At 42.7% G+C, this 17,127-nt stretch overlaps 1 long non-coding RNA gene across 1 annotated transcript in view; it reads left to right on the top strand.

The window, feature by feature from the left end:
* The window catches only part of LOC107317841 (uncharacterized), a 47,320-nt gene extending 31,418 nt beyond the window's left edge, over window positions 1-15,902 (top strand). The window contains exon 7 of the long non-coding RNA XR_014933506.1: window positions 15,829-15,902. This is a non-coding gene — a long non-coding RNA (uncharacterized LOC107317841). The remainder of the gene's footprint in view (window positions 1-15,828) is intronic.
* The last annotated feature ends 1,225 nt before the right edge of the window (window positions 15,903-17,127 follow it).

The following is a 17,127-nucleotide window of genomic DNA, read 5'->3' as shown; positions in this document are numbered from 1 at the left end:
GAATGTCTTCTAGAATGTTGTGGCAGGGCAGGTGGAGGGAACAGGCTGCTGCTAAGGAAGCAACAGGACCACTGCAAGGGATTAATCACCAGGAATCAGCTGGGCATGACACTGCTAGGCGTTCTGCACCAGCTGCACAGTTGCATAAGGATCTGAAAGTCTCAGTAGCTGTAGTGGTTATAAGGTAATGAACCTTGTGCTGGGATCTCAAAACAGTATTTTTCACCTTGTTAAGTGTTTTCATCTATGTTCATGCTAATTATTAGTGTCTGCAAGAGACATCAGCTGCTGGTAGGCATAGGTCAGAGTGGTGTTTTTCAGTAGCTAACTGACAATCTCTAACGTTTGAGGTCTGATTTCTAAAGAGAAATATGCAAGCTTTGCAACAGTGAGCAAATGTAACTGCCTCTTTGCTTCTACCTCATTGAATCAAGGCAAGGAGGGGCATCTGTTCAAACAGAATTTGTTCATAAATCCTTTGTATTGATAGCTGATGGAATAGCAGGGATATGTTGATGGCCATTTGTGGGAAAGCTTTGTGGCTTCATCTGCTTTTGTTCTGGAGAGCTCCTGAGTGCGTTATTGGAAATGTGACCATTTGAAGGACCCCCTCTAGAAATGTAATTTTTGTGAGAGACTGAGGAAAGCAAGAGCCAGGTAATCCTATTTGGTGTATTTCAGACAACACAAACAATGCATTGCAAGATACCACAGCATGATTCGTGTTGTATTACTTATTCATTAGTTAGGATTTAGAAATGATGAGGAGCTGTGCCCTGGCATCAGTCCATTTCTGTCATTCCTGGGATCTGGATTTACATTCTTCTGTCAGTCAGGATAAAACTACCATAACTTGGATGCACGGATTTCAATCTTGATGAACAGCAGTACTGTGCCCTCCTGCAGCTTGCTATTGGAAAGGACAGCTGGGAGCAGAAAACTTCAGGTTGCATCAATTACTTTTGAAGGCAGGGTGGTGTGTAACTTCCTCTTGGGAATCCACAGGGAAAAGAGATAAAGTGCAATAGTGTTTGGGCTTGCTACCCTTTGATTTTTCAGGTGGATTTTTCATTGTTTTTTTCTTGGCAGCTGTTTACAATCTCTATTGCTGTATGGTGCTGTAGCTAGGCCTCTGGTTAGGGATCTAAGTATCACAGAATGGCCCGGGTTGGAAGGGACCTCAAGGATCATTAGTTCCAACCCCCCTGCCTAGCAGGGACACCAAACATATGCCTTTACTAGATCAGGTTGCCCAGGGCCCCATCCAACCTGGTCTTGAACACCTTTGAGGACGGGGCATCCACAACCTCACTGGGCAGCCTGTTCCAGGGTCTCACCACTCTCCTAGTGAAGAACTTCCCCCTAACATCCAACCTAAATCTTCCCTCTTTTAACTTAAAACCATTTCCCCTCGTCCTGCTATTATCAGCCCTTTCCAAGAGTTTACTCCCCTCCTGGGAGTAAGTTCCCTTCAGGTATTGAAAGGCTGCAATGAGGTCACCCCGCAACCTTCTCTTCTCCAGGCTGAACAAACCCAACTCCCTCAGCCTGTCCTCATAGGGGAGGTGCTCCAGCCCCCTGATCATCTTCGTGGCCCTCCTCTGGACCCTTTCCAAAATCTCCATGTCTTTTTTGTACTGAGGGCTCCACACCTGGACACAGTACAACAGATGGGCCTCACAAGAGCCGAGTAGAGAGGGACAATCACCTCCCTATCCCTGCTGACCACCCCTCTTCCTGATGGAGCCCAGGATCCCATTTGCTTTCCGGGCTGCCAGAGCGCACTGCTGGCTCATGTTGAGTCTCTCGTCCATCAGGACCCCCAGGTCTTTCTCTGCCGAGCTGCTCTCAAGGACCACTCCTCCCAGCCTGTACAGGTGCCTGGGGTTCTTCTGGCCCAAGTGCAAAACCTTGCACTTTGCCGTGTTGAACCTCATTAGGTTCACCCGAGCCCAGCTTTCCAGCCTGTCAAGGTCCCTCTGAATGGCATCCGTTCCCTCCACCGTATCAACTGCACCACTCAGCTTGGTGTCGTCAGCAAACTTGCTGAGGGTGCACTCCATTCCCTCATCGATGTCATTAATAAAGATGTTAAAGAGCACCGGTCCCATCACAGACCCTTGAGGGACACCTGGAAGAGGCATTAATAGTGCTCAGACAGGTAGTAATGTATGTGCATATTTCACAAAAGAATTGGTGTGGGTTTTCACCCAACCCAAGTTCCACCTACTGCAGGTATGGATGGTGCTGCCCTGCAGACATAGGGCTGTTTCAGAGCAGGTGTAGTTCTTGCAATGCTGTTAGTCTTTCAAAAGTCAGAGCTAATAAAAACTGTGGGATATTGAAAGTCATCTTAATTGTGGGTGTCCCACACATAACTGACTAATGCAGTTTTCAGTGAAAAAATGCCTTGCAAAACATGAGGTTATAATATATATTATATGCTTGTACATGATATTTATGATAACCAACTCTACTGGCCGATTATATTCCTGTGATCAAAGTATTGTTTTTCACGTGTGCTCTCTACCTAAAGACTTACCTGAAGAAGGCTGTTGTGTTTGTTTTTCCGTGAGGCTGATGTTAAGCTGGTGGGTACAGCATGATTAACTGACCTGAATCATGTTGGAGACCAGGCTGTGAACCACAGACTCCTAAGTACTCTTCACTGACTACAGATCTGTGTTCTGCCTCCATAAGAAATGCGAGACAGGCTGCAGAGTGATACTACAGGTACAGTTTTTGTCCTGCTGCAGAATGATGGGGTGCTCAGCAAGGACACTTTTGGTCATCACAAACTAAAAACTTCAATTACAGCACCCTGTTACAGATATATAATGCACTTATTCTCAAACTTCTTGTTATCCTGCAGGATTTTCAATCGCTAAATTCAAAAGATCCATGCATATTATTTTTAAATGCAGAGTCAGAATACTCAAGTATCCTAAGCTGTTGATTTAACACCCTCTGGCTATTGAAGTTTGAACTCGGGTTACTTAATGCTTATGATCTCCTATCAAACTATTTTAATGTACTTTTTATGCCCACCCTTCTTTCTTCCCTCTCCTTCTACCAGTGCAGCAGAAGGTTGTTAGCACATTATCGTTAAAAATGGTGAGCAATTGCACTGTAAAAAAGCAGTTCAACATGAAATACTGTACAGCAAAATACTTTTTATCCATTCTTCCTATGGAGAAGTTTGTGCTTTTAAATAATAAAGGCAAAAATAAAACTTTTTAAACCATGCCTAGATGTCAGTAAGGCTGGTTTGGTAGAATAATTAGTTCTGTCACATTTGGGAGTAATTTGGTCTAAATTTCAGAGCCTGTTTTCATCTTGATGCACAGTTAAATTCCTGATAATCTTGAAGAGATCTTGATACCCCTGGGGACTGAAGCCCTTAAAACAGATAAGGGCATCCTTCATTCTTAGCATGGGAAAACAGTCAAATTGCAGTGTGTTTTTGTTTTCTATGGCTTCAAGCAGCACTTCTGCACTGAATAATTCCATGTGGAGATGTCTGGGTGGAATGTGGATGTCAGAATATCTTTTCCCACTCCTTTAGAGATTTCTTAGTGAAACTTGGAATAGGAGAGTTGGTAGTTTTTTTTAATACTTGTGGAGCAGAATCTCAACTGTGAGAAATCCCTTCCGTGCCCTTTCCCACCGCTCAGCAATGTGAGGTTACAAATCCCTGATGCAGTCCTTTTCAGTGGAGGAGGAGGGAAGGAGGATTCTCTTCCTCCCTTGTTGCATCACAGGACAGGTTCTTTTCACTTGATGTCCTGTGCAAATTACCTTGGTTGGCGAATTGTGGGGGTGGCACTCTGAACTTCCCTAGATGTTTTTTCTGTTCTTCCTGCTACTCTTAGTTCTGTGTCAGCAGCTGCTCAAGCCTAGAAGCTGGTCAGGAGCCCACAGGTTCATTTACCCCGGAGGTGCAGTACTAGCTAGCTCAGTAGCCTCTCTTCTTGATTTACATTACTGTGGGGTTTCCTGGCTCTTGGAAACCCATGAGTCATCTCTGTTCACTTCCTTTGCATCTATTGAGCTAGGGAATACTGGGTGTCTGCGCAGGACTTTCTGGACCATCTGTCTGGAGTATTTATCCAGCATCAGTTTGAGGGGGGTTTTACCCTCTACTTAGCCTGACAAAGCAGGAATCCAAATGTGGTGTTTCATGACATAAATCTGTGACACTCTTGATTTTCAATCAAGTTTCTCTGGTTTCCTGACATGAAACAGGAAAATTTTAAGCTGTCACTGTTGTGCTGCTTAGCCAAAATCAGTGTTTAAAGTTAAATGACAACCTGTTGATGAGAAATTTGAAATTTAAATTCAACAGTGAACCATATCCTTTTACACTTCAGCATATGCCTTCTGCTATTTTGAGTGGCTTGCACTCTACTGACAGGTTGCCTATAGATCCCAACTAATAAGTACTTCACACTGAGCATGGCCTTTGTAACCATAATGCATCATGCTGCTATCTTTGGCACAAAGCATTTCACTCAGAGCACTTTGAATATTGCAGCTGACCTTCTTGAAAGCAAGGGTTAAGCCAAGATATTCTGCGAGATGAAGAAACTTGTTTCCAAGAAAAGCTTCTGAATAAAATGTACAGAGAAATTATTGAGTGGGAAACAGTTGAGGAAGTTAAATGCTGATGGGTGTGTTTAATACACTTTTCTTGGAGGTGGATTCCACTAATAGTTCCCCTCACACCCACAGCTGACTGAGGGGATTTCATTTCCTGGGGAGGCGGTGGGAGAAGATGGGTGTGCTCCCTTGTTGAGCACTCTTTGCCCCTTTCTCTGACAGAGCTGTCACTGTGTAGTTGCTCTGAGTTTCACTGAGTGACAGGGTAACATATCAGGGGAGGCACAGCTTCTCTAGATCGCTGTTCTTTGCTGATCCTCCTACCATTTCACTGCTGTTGTGTTTATTTACTGAGAATTTCATGAAATCGTTTGTGTAACTTTCTCCTGTGACCATGGATTCTTCTACTAAAGCCCATCATTTCTGTTTCTATACGGTCACCATCTCACAGAAGCTTTGCAGTGAGAAGTTAGTGTGGACTTCACTGCTGTTTTTGTCTGTGGTAAAAGCAACTGAGCAGCTTACTGTGAGATGCAGCAAGAGGTTGAACAGAAGACAGGGACTTGACGACACCTCTAACCTCCCCCGTGATGTTCTCTGTACCATCTATCTGCTGGAGTAGAGGACTTAGAAAGTGCCAAAATGTCATCTAGAAAGGAAACAGTAGGTATCAGATGCATTTTCAGGCCCAGCAATATGGCAGTACCTTTTCTGTCAACGTATCTTCATGTGTTTGACTACAGCAAAGATAATGCAATATAAAGCCCAGTATTTTGCAAGGTGTGTGCTTTCATTGGGAAGCTTTGTTACTGGACACATTCTGCAGTAGTTTTGCTTTATGTATAAATATATATGCACATATTAACTGTTCTTCAGAGGACTAAGGCAGCCATGCTGGTTTTCTGATGTATTTTATGAGAGGGGAAAAATATGCCATAAAGTGAAGCTGAACTGCCATGAACTGTTTTATTCCCCCAGAGTAGCAGTGTTAGAACTCCCTGTTTCACGAGAGGAATTAGCCACTTTGGGAGACCACTGTGTTGGGGAATATCAGTCGTGCTCCTAAGCAGGATTACAACACTAATGACTACCAGAAAGGTATTGTTTCAGTGTTGCTTGTGACTTTAGAATTGACTAAGTTGGATTTGTGTTATTTTGGGACCTCGTGTATAATGCCGATGGTTATCTCTGTGCAGACACTTGTGGGAGGTGCTTTTAGTGGTGTTCTTTTCTCTTTTCTCATTGTGAGCAGAGAGCTGAGAAGAGACTTTTGACAGGAAGAGCTACACAGTTCTGCTCTTAACCAGTTGTTTACTGTGGGCAAATGGTGATGATACCAATCTCTTTTGCATTGCTTTTCATCAGTTCTTCAAGCACTTAACAGGGAAGATAAATCTGCCATCACTGAACAGAGACATGGCACTGAGGCCCCAGTGGCTTGCTGAATATGTTGTAGTGGTACCAGGAGGGCTGGATGCAGATCTGTTCTGCTCAAGAGCCCTGTGCACTGGAGGTGACTTACAACCAGCACAGGTTTCTAAGATTGTTCGTAAGTGTCTAAGGATGATAATCCTTTTGACTACATGAAGAATTCATTTTAAGAGCAGCTTATGAATGAACCTAACTCTGAGGCTCAGAGTTACTCCATCTGCTCAAGGAAGAGATCTGTTCATTGTCAGAATGTGGGATTTGGCTGGCAGACTTCCCAGCTAAGGAATGAAGCTGATAGCTGGGTGAAGCACATTTGTGAGTGTTCAGCCCCAAGGAAACAGCTGTAGCAAAGGTGTGAATTTGTGCATTACAATCCTTTGTCTTTCCTGCTTGATTCATGCAAAACTGACTTTTCTTGGGATTCTCTTCTGTGTGCTTTGCATGACTGCTTTGGGCTACTGGATACCTCTGCTGGAATACACTTTGCACAGGGCCATATATCCAAAGAAACCACACCAATTAATCTTTGCCACAAAGGCTAATCACATGGTTTACATGCTAGCACTATCTAACCTGTGTTTTGACAGGAGCACTTGACAGAGCATTTCTACCTAGGACCTAAAAGTGCTGTTTTCAGCATTTAAAAGCTACGAGGAATAAGCTGGTGCTTTTCCCATTTAGAAAAGCAAATCGATTTCAAATTTCACTCTGCTTACAGTGATGGCTGAGATAGACAGCTCAGAGAGGATGCAGTGCAAGGTTCTTTTATACTAACCTGTCAGGCTGTATCCTCAGGACTCTGCTAATAAATTGTCCAGAGAATTATAGGTGAGATTATGTAAGACACTTCAAAAAGGATCACATGGATCTGTCAACCAGCAGGGACAAGGACAATTGGATGATATGAAGCTGTTTCTATGTTATCCTAATAATGAGCTTATTCTGTGGGCTCTGCTGTCTTTAGACCAACCACGAGGATCTGTTTTATTCATGACTGCCATGGCTGCGGTGATTATCTGTGAGTATAACCCTGATATATTTGTGGTTTGGAATGGGGTCTTTGAAAACAGACTTGGGTCTGTCTTCCCCCATACCCATGCCAAAGGTATGCCGACATTTTATAAAGGAGCTGGACTGGACACAGGCATCTGACCAGAGTACTGAAGAAAGAGCGGTTTTGACTGCCTTGGAGGTTCCAAAATGAGATAGAATGGATGCCACTGTTGTGAGATGAGATCTTTCTTCTTCACCTGTTTGTTTGCTTGTTTAAACTTCTGCAGTGGAGTATTTATTTCTGATGGAAACTGTATGACTTCCTGCTCTGGGGGTAGCATGAGTTGCATGCTCAGCTCTTCTAGCTCTTGGACCCTTTCATAACCTTAACATGGTAAATTTTGCTCTCTGTCCTTCACATGAAGCACCTGAAGCACCAGAGTAACATTTCTGAAATGCAAAACGTTCCCAACATCTGCTGTGTTCACTGGGACTCTTTGCTGGGTATTGTTTTGAAGTTTTCTGCAGCATCTAAGTCAATCCATCTCTATTAAACTATTGTTCTGTTCTAAACAGCCTTGTGTTTCCTCAGCCATGTGTCTCTATCTCAAATATTTCCTTTCCATAAATGTCTCTGATGTACCTTTGACTGCTATATATTATTCACGCCATGCGCTGTAAATGCTGTGCTGTTCTCTCTCCTTCAGGTCTTCAGTAGCCAAAATAAGTGTCTGAAAATGTTAGAGCGGTGATCTTCCAGGAGGCTTCACAATTTTCTTTTCTTTTCCAGCTGAGATTCACAATATTGAATGAATAATGCCTGGTATGACAACTCTGACAACTGCATTCACTGTCTGTGGCCTTGGGTTGTTCTTTCTCTGGACCTTTGGATGTTACCTCTGCTCTAAGTGCTCTGCCCTTTGGAGCCGTTGACAGCCACAGTGTTTGCTGGTAGCTCTCAGAGCTGTGTTTAAGCATCAGCCCTCTCGAAGGTACAGTGCTAATGCACTCGGTAATAATTGCTGAGCCCTTCCCCTAAACGACTACAGCAGAGCTACTGTTATTATAAGCACTTATAGCAAAACTAGAGGTATGACTGTCTGCCTGCTTGAAGCAAGAACTCTTCTCACTGGGCTCAGAAAAAGGCACTTTAAAACCAGCAGAAATACTATGAGTGTTGATGCCAACTGCATAGCCTCCATCTGGCAGTCTTTGCCTCCTGCTTTGGGAAGAGATGTCTGCTTTTCACTCTGTGGTTTTAGTATGGTACAGAGCCATGCTGCCAGCTCAACCTTTTCCAGTTTATTTCTAGCTTCAGAGGGCTGGGGAAGGAAAGTTCCCCAAGAGTTTGCCTGTCTGTTTTATATGACAGAAGTTCAGCTGTGAGTCAAAGTACAAACATTAACTTCGGTCCTTGCTATGGAAAAGACAGTATAACTGACAATTACTGCATCACATTGTATGACAGCAGTAATTTCTTACTGCAAACAATTTGGTGCAACTGTAGGCTTTTTATTAGACTTACGTTGTTCTGACCAGAGAATACTTTTGTCATTCATTTACAATGAATATCCTACAGTTAACTGTTTTATTAAATATAAATTGCTTGGCATTCACTTCCTGTTCATCCAGGGTCTCAACTTTCAGCCTATTCTAGAGGGCAGATTTTATAAAGAAGCAAGAACATGTGCTCTAATTGTGTGTATGGGTAGGTTGCTGGCATTCCCAGTATCAGAAATGAAGGTTTGGGCCCAAATCACTGTTGTTCACCTTTACGTGATCTGGCCTGTTGTTACAGCGTGCCCTGGCTGCCCACAGGGACACCTTCTGTGTCTCTGTAGGTTTTCTCAGGGTGGGCTTAGGAAGAAGGAGAAGCAATAGGGAAGGCCAACTGCCATAAAAACTGAACTGTGCAGATAGCTCAGCCATTTAGACATTGAACAGGCACCAGCAGGGCAGCATGCTGGCAAATTCAGTTTGACAAAGTGAATTGAGCAATTTTTCTGCTGAAGCTGTTTTCTTGGCACTCAGAAGAAATGGCTGGTCATTTCCAGGTTATGATTTACCAAGAGCAGAGAGGAAAACTGATAAGCAGGTATCTTCAGTACCAGAAGCATAGCATGAGATATTTTGGGATTGAACTGAGAGACACGGAGCTGTTGGAGTACATCCAGAGGAGGGCCACAAAAATGATCCCAGGGATGGAACTCCTCTCCTACAGGACAGGCTGAGAGAGAGTTTGTGCTGTTCTGAACAACTGATGTGTTGCTGACGTTAAAGGTATTTGGTAAAGTGCTAATTAGATTTGGGGATTAGAATCATTTCTCAGTTTAAATGAGAAAATAGGATCTGTGAGAGAAATGAAATTTGCTTGTTTAAACACTAAGAGCAAACCTAATGGAAATACACACACACACAAATAACAAATAAACAACAACAAAACCCCCCAAACCTAGAATAAATTATGTTTTGTGTATATTGTCTATAGAAACATTTAAAGATTTAGCAAAAAAAAGCAATTATTGATGTTAAATATGTTTCAACAGTTAGATAGTATGGATGTGAAATCGATGTGTGTCACTGAGGACAGGTGAGGCACATTGTTTAGGAATGGCGTTAGATGGCTGAACTTGTGATGGAGCACAGGAGGAAACATACTGTGCCCATTCAACTCAGTTTTCTCCCATTATTTGTTATATATGACTTTGTTTTGGAAAGCTGCAAATGGCTTTAGTATTTTGACTCCTAAATAGAGAGCAAAAAGTGTGAGAACTGAACAGAAGTATTGTCTGAAAGGTTGTGAAAGCTGAAATATGTGGGGACAGCAATTAATAGATTCTCCCCCATTATCTGATAGGAAAGAATTATCAAGTACACAATTGACCTGGTAGCCAAACCCCTGAAAGGCCTGTCTGTTTTAGGAGAAAGAACAAAACTGCTAAGCTTCAATAGAGCAGAAGGACTTCAAGAGAAGGGATTCTGGCAAGCAGCTTTGCTGTGAAGTCAGTGGGAGAGATGGGCAAGGGAGGATGGAAGCTGGCCTCTGTGGTTGGAAGGAGCGCTAAGGAAGGCAGTGATGAGTTAAAGCCCAAGGTGCCTTAGGGGCAAAGGGTGGCCCTCGCCACCTGGAGGGCTGCTTGTTCCCCGTGCCTTGTGGGTCTACTTTGTTACTGCTCTGTGATCTAACTTCCAAGAGCATGAAACACCAAGCAGGAAGATTCAAATTATGCATGCAAAATGCAAGCACACCATGAGCTATCTGCATGCAGGACCTGTGTGCTCTGAAAAGCTTGTCTGTACTTGTACAAACAGATGTGGGGTTTTGTCTGATCCAGGAGGATCAAGCAAGTGAGCTGCATGCAGGTAGTTGGGAATGAGAGAGAGCAGGCGCAGCCTCACACCTGAGGCTTTAGTTTGCACCTGTATTGATGCTGTAGGCCACAAAGGGCAACCTTGTTTTTCTAGCTTGCATTGGTATATTACTCTGTGTGATATCGTGTTTTATTTCCTTGTCAATGCTGAAGATCAAATCTTATCTCTGCAGCGTTTCCCTTCCTGGGGTGTGGGTGTGTGTTCTGGGAGCTGCTATGTAAGACGTGCAGCTCTCAGGGGTGGGAGGGAGGCAGGCAGCCACAGACAGTGGTTGTGGAGCTGGAGCGCTACACCAGCGAGGTGACAGAGGGTTACTGCAGCAAGCCTTGTGCTGAGTTGGAGTCATGCACTTATTTCTAAGTGCACAGGAGTCCCAGGGAAGCAATGAACTTCTTAATCCAAAGCAGATGCTCTGTGCTAGGTAAGTCTCCTGTACCAAAACAAATCAAAACCAAACCAAGCCTTCATATAGGTTGGCAGTGATGGCTTAATAACTGCTTGCTGGATCCCCTCCCCTCGTGACGTGTTTTCATTCACCCATTACTCTATTAAGGTGCCATTGTTGACATGTACTGGGTACGTTGGATGTTTAAGGCAGAAGTGTTGTGAATAGATGGGTTGGATTCTGGATGGGAGATCAACATCTGTAAACTGCTTTGATAAATTCCGTAGGTCAGTGTAATATGTCTTATTTTAACTGCACCATTCTGATTGTAATTTTAATGTGTAACTTATCTCGTGGAGAATAAGGAAATGCAAGGAAGCGCTTAAAGACTTTCCATAATTCAACAAATTATAAACTATTTATAAATCACAAATGCAGCCAGAGTTACTTGTTCTCCCTGATTACATAAACTTTGAATTAACTTAATTAATGAAATGCTTATCCCAAACAATTGATCTTAGGAAGGAAGACAGTCTATCAATTGTATCTTAAAAAAGAAAAAGGATAGAAAGAAATAAATGAATAGTGATGTGACTTCAAGCCCATTTTTTATTTATGGAATTTATCTAACAGGTTTGTTTCCCTTCTGTCTGCCAAAACCAGACCTGCTCCCACAGGGCACCATTCCATGGCAGGGCTCCCAGTGAGTCCCGGTGCATGGCCTGTAAGTGTGCCCTGTGCTGCATGTTTTATTTCCTCGAGTGTTGAAGTTAAGCATTGATTAAAAGAAAATAGGCTTGGCTTGTACAAGCATTGACCTAATGAGGGGCAAGCTGGGGGTCCTTGGCTGGCTCACCTTGCACTGACCCTCACAGCGACTTGGGCACTTCATCACGTTATCCTGAAACTCCCTGAAAGTCACAGAAACTTTCTCATTACTCTTTTATCTCCAATGTCTTTTTGAAGTGTATTACGCTATCCTTCTGATGTTGGTGTTATTTTTTAAGTGCAAAAACAGCCGAGCTGATGCCAGTTATCAGGAAGCACCAGGTACAGAAATCTGAAGGATTGCCAGCTCTGATTTTAACTTGCATCCAAAAGTCTTTGGAAGAGTTTTGAATGCTGGACTCTAAGAAGCATTTAAAATGCAAATGTCTAAAAAAAAGAAGCTATGAGTAGTTGGCTACACTATATGAGAGGGCATCCTGTCTCCAAAGTACTGGAGGATCGAATGTCTTCAAGTTAAAGTGGGTGATGCAGTACAGTGTGCCCGCAGAAGGGCAAAGATTTCCTGGTACACGGTTTTGGAGTGGCACTGGGGCAAACAAGCCACCTGCCCACCAGTCAGGAAAGCACTAAGGAAGGTGTGCTCTGAGCTATATGTGTCCCTCTGGCATCTTCACCACTCTTCCAGCAGAAGTCTTTTTGCAAAGCCACAGACACAGCCAACAATGTGTGTTTACCAAGAGCTGAGCACCCAATCTGTAATAATGACCATCCTCTTTCATTCTTTTTTTTATGAATGAGTGATTTTTACACAATTGAGTTTGATATTAGGATGTATTCTTCTAACTGATCTTTTCAGCTGTATCAGCATTAAGATTGCATAACCTGGTAGTGAGCTGTTAATGTAGATCCCAGCAGAGAGGACAGCATAAAGCACACTAGAAACAAGCTGGACAGGGAGCCTGCTTTCCCTTGTGCATGTTGCCAAGTGTTTTTTACAGCTTTTTTTATAAGGAAACAACCTGTGCCATTCAGGGCCCATAGAAAGGGCCACAAGCACTGCAGTAGTCCATTAGGATGTTCATGTTGAAAGCTGTAAAGAAATCTTTCACTCTTGAACATACAGTTTTTGGTTGGTCACCAGTGTCTATCTTCTGCAAGTCCACCTTGGTACATTGAGATGCCAGAGCAAAGCTTTGTACAGAGCCTTGTGCTGCACAGTGATACAGTCCCAGTCCTCCCATCCCCAATCTGCATCTGCAGTCATGAGGCCCTACCTGCAGTGGAACCATCTGGGCCTGCAGAGATTAATCACTGCTGCTTTTGGCTGCCTAATCAGCTCATTGGCTTTGCTCCACATGGGATGCAGGTTGGAGACTGGAGGACGTTAGATCAGATGAAGGGCATGGCTGTATCCTATGAGTTAGAGCTGGGTTCCCAACCTTACTCTTCTGCCATCTGTAGAGAGGTACAGAAGTGAGTCCACCTCATTCCTTTACACTTCCCTTATTCCATTGCTTTGTGTTACCAACAGCATCTCCTAATCTGTGCAGCTCCTTCGAAGCGTGTTTGTCTTTGTTTCATTCCAGAGTAAAACTGCACGCTGTGGTGCTGCTCTTATCCAAGAGCAAAGAGCTCTGCTGATGCATCCTGCAGCACAGAGGAAAGCCCTTCAGCACCCCGTTCTTTTCTATAGAAACCTACAGAAATCCCTTCATTTTGTCTTTAATTCTTCATTGCACTTTTTCTTTGGAGTCTTTTTCACAGAATTTATTTTTACGTCCTTCCCAGCACAGAACTGGCATTCTGAGAGGAATACAGCTTCACTACTTGTTTACAGTATAACCATTGGCAGATTAAAAACTGATGGTAATCAAAGCATGAAATCATTGTAGAAGCATATGCGACATAACGGCATATTACTTTGTTCAGTGTCAAGCTGATGGCGCACATTGTAAGAAAGCTGTGATTTAAATTTTACACCATGGACTGCTGAGATATTGCGATCTTGAAGCATATACATGAGGAAGGAAGCATCAACCTACAGCCTTTCAAAATCAAAAACGTTTTGGTCTTTAAGCTGCATCCTATTGGGGAATCTAGTATGGGTATCTTAAGAAACACAGATAGAGCCATGCAAAAAGTGTGTGCAAGAAGTGTGAAGTGTGCACTTGCCTCCTTTGAGCTGGCTGTCCTGTCCTGTGGATTTGCAGGTGAAGCAACACTTCTCTTTCAACTCTGGAGTGTTAAGTAGCTAATGTGTAAACACCTTTTTTCCCAGAGCTGGTGCCCGTTTTGATATCACCGCACTGACCTTTCTCTATTGCATGTAGATTGGAACTGATTTGAGTTCTAGGAGTTTGGATGGAATTGCATAATTTTAAAGATACATTATCATAGAATCATAGAATGATTTGGGTTGGAAGGGATCTTTCAGGTCACCTGGTTCCAACCCCCTGCTATAGGCAGGGACACCTCCCATAGCCTAGGTTGCTCACAGCCCCATTATGCCAGAAATGATTCTCAGTTTTGAAGAAGTAAGAGTGAATTTGAGAAAGAGAAAAATAAATGAAAGAGTAAGAGCAGTGAATAATACTTACTTACAGTCAGTTTCTTATTCATGGTAATTCCTGCACATTAGTACATTACCTGCTCGGCAGCATTTCCAGATTGAACTTGATTAGTCTATGGCTGTTCTTTTATATAACTTAAGCCAACTGTTTCTGTCCACATACACATTCTCCTTTTACACATACGCATCACGCACATTAAGTGATTTTGATATTTAAGTCCAACACAGCAGATCAGGCTGCAGACATAGTCTAGGCGGTGGTCTCCTTATTCATTTTTTTGTAGGTAGGATACCTAACTAACATGAGCATTCAGAGCCCAGTGGCAATGAGCTCCACATTGAAAAACACTTTAAGAATAAGTAGGTTAGGTGGATAAATGGACAATGAATGTTACAATATTTATGTGGCACGTGAAGTCAGTTTATTCAGAGTGGTGGGAAGTTGTATTGCTGTGCACAAGGTATATTTGTGAATTACTGTGGTGAGTGGTGGCAGGTTCTCTGAATGAGAGATTGCATGGCATTCTCTCTCCTGTTGGCTAGTTACAGGGGTCTTCTCATCAGCAGAGAGAAACAAGGCAGCACAGACTGTGTAACGCATTGGAGACCTCCAGTGTCAGGAGGCAGAGCTAGAAATGTAGTTAATAATTGTCTTGTTTAAATTCAGTTGCTGTATTTGGAAAATTACCCATGTATCTCAAGGGATGAAATGATGTTATTTCAAATGTTTTCTAAGCTCTCATGGAACCTCCTTTTCTTGTTTTATGATAATTCACAGAATCTGATATGGTGGCAGCTTGGCTGTATGTATGTGCTCGCATTTAATGCAGTTGTTTAGAGGTAAGGCTGGGAGGACCCCAGGAATAACCTACAGTTCTGTAAGACTAAATTCAGAATTGCATGTAAAACCATGCCTAAACTTTGCACATATATATTAGCAGATACTTTTTTCCAAGGTAGCATGGCTAGCACTAACCACACTGCTGACACCAAGACATGGCTTAGGGTTGGTGTTCTCCTTTCTACATTAGGCTGGACATTAAATGCAGTGATTGCTGAGTCTTCTCTTTCCCTGACGTATCCTGTGCTTGAGATGGCAATTAGAATTTAAAGTTTGGGGCTCCTGTGTGGAATGTTGGTGTGGTTTCATCAGACTGATGTCACTTGAAAACGTAAGATTGGATGTGGGCTTTGTGGTTTTATGAGGGGTTGGTTTGGTGGGATTTTATTTGGTCATTTAACCCTATAAAGGCAAGGGCTGTATCTCTCTCCAGGTCACCTGGATGCAGTGGCTGAACAACTGCAGCACAGGCCAGCACACATCGGAGTGGAAGTGGTACAAACTGGGATGTACACCAAGCTTTTATCAGCTGAGATATTCTTTGTTGTCATTGTTGTAAAAATACTGTGTGGCTATAGCAACTCCAAACCTAAACCTTTCTCCATATGGAGTTCTTAGAAGTGCTTAGCAAAGCCAAGATGTTAGTATTGTATCAGAAAGGAAGGTTCATGTGTGATACTAAATCTAGAATTGTCAAACTTAAAAGCAGTAAGTAAATGGTATTGTATAAATAATTCAGTAGGCTGCCAGATTTCACAGAATTGAAATACTTTTTATACCAACTCTTAAACTGTCTCATCGGCATGCAAACCAGACTTAAAATACAGTGCATCAAATATAATAACCCTTGTACTTGCCTGACAAATGGAAATCTTCGGATGGATCCTCTACAAATGTTTTTTTTTTCAGGAAAGAACCCAATGACCATCTTGTCAGTGCTGAGGTTTTTATGAGCTGTGTGTCCTGTAACCCAGAGTGTCAGGTCAGTGATTTCAGCACAGTGTTTGCGTTACGGTTTGTTTTTAAATAAACAAAAATAAGCTGCTTATATTGGTTTCTAAGGGGCCTCAACAAAGAGATTTGGTAGTCAGGATTTAGAAACTTCCTTCTTTTTTCGAGTGGTCTTAAGTAATGTGAATTACACCATCAAGGCTTAAAAACAGAAATCACATTATTCCTTCGCAGTTGCAGGCAGTACATTTCATCACCCTCCTGACACCTGCCTTAAGTGCTGTTTTAAACTCTTAAAAATCGTGCTATTTGTAGTCAACAGGCAAGAACTTTGGGGTTCTCTAGCAATAGGTTGAAAGACATGAGAGCAGGATACGTAGCAAGTAGAGCTGCTTATTTTTGAAGGTTGCGGGGTTTTTTTCCACCTCTCTATTTCTTTGAATATTTTTTCCTCCACGTGGGATTGTGTTATACTGTCCAGATGGTGCACTGGCTTTATTTTTAAGGCTTGGTCTTTCTAATACTTGCTGATCTCTTGAAAGGGCACAGTTTACTGCAAGCTGTGCCCAGCATGGCTGCTGGGAGGGTGGGCTCTCACCTTTCTTGTGTGTAGTTATATGAGCTTAGCACTTCGGAGGGTTTTAATGGAGTGGGCTGTTATCCTTTTGAACTTAAAGCTAAAAGATTATAAAGCTATTTTAAAAAATTCTTATAAAAGTTGTCTTAATGTCTGCAGGCTGCTGATTGTACCAGGCTTGGGCACATCAGTTAACTTGTGCTTAGTGCTCCTGTTAGCTCAGAGATGTGTATCTTGTGTGCTTGTCTAGTTTAGGATTCAGTTCCATCACAGAAGCTTGCATTAGGAATTCACGATTTTCTTAATTAAAACCCTCTGTAATGAGCCCTTAAGTGCAAAGGTTGCTGAGATAAATAAGGAGTGCCTGCTCTGTTTACAAAGAAATGGTTCTTTCTGAGGAACCTGCACCTGAGCTGACAGTACAGATTTCTTATTCTTTTTCACCTTTTTCCTGGCAGTTTACATAACCAGCTCCCCACTTCCCTAACACATCTTTGACTTCTTTCTCTTTTACTACCCTTACGTGTGTTACAATTCATGATCCATGCCTAGTGTGTGGCACATCCTCTTTTTTGGAGCAAAGAAGGTGCCTGACATTGGGAGGAAGAAATGTGTTGCTGGTATGGGGAGAACATGCAGAGCACAGCTGCTTGCTCTATGCATGGTGCATAAACTCAGAG

This window comes from Coturnix japonica, chromosome 12 (genome assembly GCF_054131305.1).
Source record: "Coturnix japonica strain WE chromosome 12, WE-NBRP24, whole genome shotgun sequence".
NCBI lineage: Eukaryota > Metazoa > Chordata > Aves > Galliformes > Phasianidae > Coturnix > Coturnix japonica.
Note: the sequence above shows the minus strand (reverse complement) of the source record. Positions and strands in the feature narration are given on the sequence as shown.